The sequence below is a fragment of the Arvicanthis niloticus genome, chromosome 11 (genome assembly GCF_011762505.2).
Source record: "Arvicanthis niloticus isolate mArvNil1 chromosome 11, mArvNil1.pat.X, whole genome shotgun sequence".
Taxonomy (NCBI): domain Eukaryota; kingdom Metazoa; phylum Chordata; class Mammalia; order Rodentia; family Muridae; genus Arvicanthis; species Arvicanthis niloticus.
In genome coordinates, this window is record NC_047668.1 from 12,383,900 (window position 1) to 12,387,509 (window position 3,610).

General features: G+C 44.9%; 1 non-coding gene across 1 annotated transcript; it reads right to left on the reverse strand.

Moving 5' to 3' along the window:
* Positions 1 to 1,670: 1,670 nt before the first annotated feature.
* Positions 1,671 to 1,805, reverse strand: LOC117717425 (small nucleolar RNA SNORA17). Its single transcript, XR_004607914.1, has one exon. It is a non-coding gene; the product is annotated as a small nucleolar RNA SNORA17 (small nucleolar RNA).
* Positions 1,806 to 3,610: the final 1,805 nt, after the last annotated feature.

The following is a 3,610-nucleotide window of genomic DNA, read 5'->3' on the forward strand; positions in this document are numbered from 1 at the left end:
TCTGAGATGTGAATGGTGGGTAGGCAGAGATTGCTCTTTGCTTGTTTGGTTTTGTTTTTGCGACACGATCACCTCTACAGCTAAGGCTGACAGCCCTCCTGCCCCACCCTCCCAACTTCTAAGATTACAAGCCATACCCAGCTGAAAGTTCTTTAATATTCCTCTTCAATTAGGCCATGACTTCTCTTCTATTTTAGAGTTTATGTTCACAACAAAAACTTTCTCTGGTACTTATTAGCTATGCAATATCCATCCATCCGGGTCTTGGTTTCATCTATAAAAACTGGGAAAATGGGCAGTGAGATGGCTCAGAGGTTCAGAGCATCTTCTGGTTTTTCCCTCCCTTCATTCCTGCCTTCTGACCTTGCAAACTCTCCTCCAATAGGGAAAAGAATCCCACTGTGGAAGCTGTAGTGTGTCCCAGTGTGTCCCACAGTGCACCCTTTTGTCCACACTTCTTTGCTTGCAGATGTCCATTGCAGTGCTCATTGGTCTAGTGTGAGGATTCTGGCTTCTGCTAAGTATCAGCACTGGATCCTCACTGGGACTCCCCTTGGATATCCCATTGGTGCCCTGTGTCAAGGAGATCCTGTAGTGTGGGATCTATAGCACAGGCCCCTTCATGCACTCCAACAGCTCATCCATGCGGTAAATGTTGAAATGGGCCATTTCAACCCTCCCCCCCCCAAAAAAAAAAAAACTGGGCCGGAGAGGTATCTGAGCTGGTTAGCTATGGGCTCTCATGATCTTAGGGCCAGCTCACCAGCCGTTCCTGCTACCAGTCTACCCTTCTGCCCAGGGAAGGTGCTGGGCCCACTTTCTCAAGTGAAGGGGGGTACAACTTTCCCTTGCCCATGTCGCCACAATGCAGACAAGTGTAGGGGGCAGCTCACCCATGATCATGCCCTCAGGGACAGCTTACTTATTTTCCCCCACCACCACAGTCAACTCTACTGTGCTGCCCAGGCAATGTATAGGACCTACTTTCTCAAATTCTGCAGCTGTTGAGTGGCAGGGCCAGCTCTCTTGCTCTCATGCCCCCAGGGCCAATTCTCCCACAATGCCCAGGTGAGAGTGGAGGTCATTTCTGCAGTCTTCAGATATCAACATGTCCTAAGGCAGCAGAGCAGACAAGGAATGTCCTCCTGCTTGATGGTAACAGGCCCCTGCTGTTTCAGGGCCAAGGACCACCAGTGGCAGCACAGACCAGGACCTACCATGGTCCCAGGTGGCATCACCAACTACTCACATCAGGCTCTTCCTCACTACCTTCAAGTCTCAGTTCTGCCTGTCTTCATTGTGTATACAGCCTTTGTTTCTCATTCTCTTCCATTTCTCCACCACTTACTTGCTCCTCTTAGAGGAAACCAGTGTCTCTGAGCATCTGGGGTTTTCTCAGGAGTGATCTCAAGAGTGCTACACTTTGCTCTTGCATTATGGAATTGGGCAGCGGTCATCTTGGGATGTCTGTCCTCAGTCTCATGTGTATGCCTGACTGGTGATTATCCCAGACCAGCTCCCTGTCCAGGTCCCATGTGGTCAGTCTGGTGATCATCTCAGGTGGGTCCCAGGCAGGATTCTTCTAGTCTTTGGCTTGCTCTCAGTCCCGGGAGCTATAGAAGCCTGGGCAGCATGGAACTGGTGGTGGTCTCAGGCTCGCTTTTTCAGGGAGCGTGAGGCTATTAATCACTCAGAGGCTCACAGGTCAGAACACTGAGTGTAGACATAACCCCTCTCCTCTCTGCCACCTACTGACATGTGCATGTGATGATACAGCAGTCACACCTGCAACACACACACACACTTTTTTCTAATCTTTAAAAATAAACTTTCCAGTTAGGCATGGTGATACAGGCCTATAATTTTAGTGTTCACACACACACACAGAGAGAGAGAGAGAGAGAGAGAGAGAGAGAGAGAGAATATTGAATATTGAATTTCTTTTCCTGTGGAAGTCTGGATGGAGTTTGTGGAGACTCTAATGAACCTTTCACAATGCTCCTTGATCTTGCACATCCCTGGGGACAGTGGAAACCAGAAGACAATGGAACATCTTAAAGATACTGAAAGGAGAATTATGCTGTCATCTATTGTGGTGGATAGAATATGCTTGATCCAGAGAATGGCACTATTAAGAGGTGTGGCCTTGTTGGAGTAGGTGTGGCCTTGTTGGAGTAGGTGTGGCCTTGTTGGAGTAGGTGTGGCCTTGTTGGAGTAGGTGTGTTACTGTGGGCATGGGCTTTAAGACCCTCCTCCTAGCTACCTGAAAGCCAGTTTTCTCCTGCTTGCCTTTGAACTCTCAGTTCCTCCTGCACTATGCCTGCCTGGACGCTGCCATGTTCCCCCCTTGATGGCAATGGACTGAACCTATGAACCTGTAAACCAGCCCCAGTTAAATGTTGTTCTTATAAGAATTGCCTGTTCATGGTGCTTGTTCACAGCACTAAAACCCAAACTAAGACACCTATAGTCCTCTACCTAATGAACATGTCTTTGAAAAATAAAAATGAAATAAAAACATTTTCAGACATACAAAGTCTAAAAGTGAAGGAGCTGCTGGCTTCTGGGAAAGGGAGAATCAGTTTGTGCCCCAAGTAGATAGCCCATGCTCTAGTGAGTGGCCCTCACTCTGCATATGACCAGCACTAATTGGACTAAATGGGTTATAAAAAATTTTTTTAAAGAATTTGTACTTGTCTTTAATCCCAGCACATGGGAGGCATAGACTGGCATAGCTCTATGATTTAGAGGCCAGCCTGGTCTACATAGTGAGCTAGAGGCCAGCCATAGCTACTGAGTAATACTATGTGTCAAAAATTAAAAGAGAGTATGAAAGTGGGAAGGGAATGTTTCTGGGTGGGGTGAGGGAGTTGGCAGGGATAGTTGGGCGTGGATTTTATCAAAACATTTTGTCTGTATGTTGGAAAACCTCAATAGATAAAAATATTAATAATTATGTTATTATGAGATTAAGCCCCAAGCTCCATCTCTCACACACACAAACACACATATACACACACATACACACATACACACACAAACACACATATACACACACATACACACACATACACGCACACATACACACACACACACACACAAACACACACACTCAGAGTTCTTTACTTATTTTAGATACAGGATCTTACTATGTACCCCAAGTTGGCCTAGAACTTGCCATCTTCCTACCTAAGGCTGCTAATGTTGAGATTATAGTCATGTACCATAGAAACCAGATGTATTTTGCTAAGATAACACTAATTTCCAGAATTGAATGAAGGGACAAGAACTCTTTTAAAGATACACTTATAAAGTAATATATAAGCCAAGTGGTGGTGGCACTCAGGAGGCAGAGGCAGAAGGATTTCTGAGTTCAAGGCCAGCCTGGTCTGCAGAGCAAATTCCAGGACAGCCAGGATTACTGGCTTGAAAAACCAAAATAAATTAATAAATTGGTAGTAGTAGTAGGAGTAGTAGTAAATGCATTGTATAAGTTTCCATATAATTATTTTATGTATTTATATATTTACAAAATATGCTTTAGCTAAACATTTTAATGGGGTTTTTTAAAAAAAACTAAAACTGCAGAAAAATTTTTTCTTTTTCTTTT